Genomic DNA, 429 nt, shown 5'->3' with positions numbered 1-429 from the left:
TCCTTCCTTCCTTCCTGGATCACATCCATCCTTCCTTCCTTCCTTCTTTCCTGGATCACATCCATCCTTCCTTCCTTCCTGGATCACATCCATCCTTCCTTCCTTCCTGGATCACATCCATTCTTCCTTCCTTCCTTCCTGGATCACATCCATTCTTCCTTCCTTCCTTCCTGGATCACATCCATTTTTCCTTCCTTCCTTCCTGGATCACATCCATTCTTCCTTCCTTCCTTCCTTCCCGGATCACATCCATCCTTTCTTCCTTCCTTCCTTCCTTCCCGGATCACATCCATCCTTCCTTCCTTCCTTCCTTCCTTCCTTCCTGGATCACATCCATTCTTCCTTCCTTCCTTCCTTCCTTCCTTCCTGGATCACATCCATTCTTCCTTCCTTCCTGGATCACATCCATCCTTCCTTCCTTCCTGGATC

The 429-nt window shown here is 48.5% G+C and overlaps 1 protein-coding gene across 1 annotated transcript in view; it reads left to right on the top strand.

Moving 5' to 3' along the window:
- usp40 (ubiquitin specific peptidase 40) overlaps positions 1 to 429 on the top strand; it is a 22,145-nt gene that overhangs the window by 7,556 nt on the left and 14,160 nt on the right. The gene's annotated exons all lie outside the window — the stretch shown is intronic.

Source organism: Nematolebias whitei, chromosome 21 (genome assembly GCF_014905685.2).
Source record: "Nematolebias whitei isolate Nwh7 chromosome 21, NemWhi1, whole genome shotgun sequence".
NCBI lineage: Eukaryota > Metazoa > Chordata > Actinopteri > Cyprinodontiformes > Rivulidae > Nematolebias > Nematolebias whitei.
This window is presented reverse-complemented; position numbering and strand designations above follow the sequence as displayed.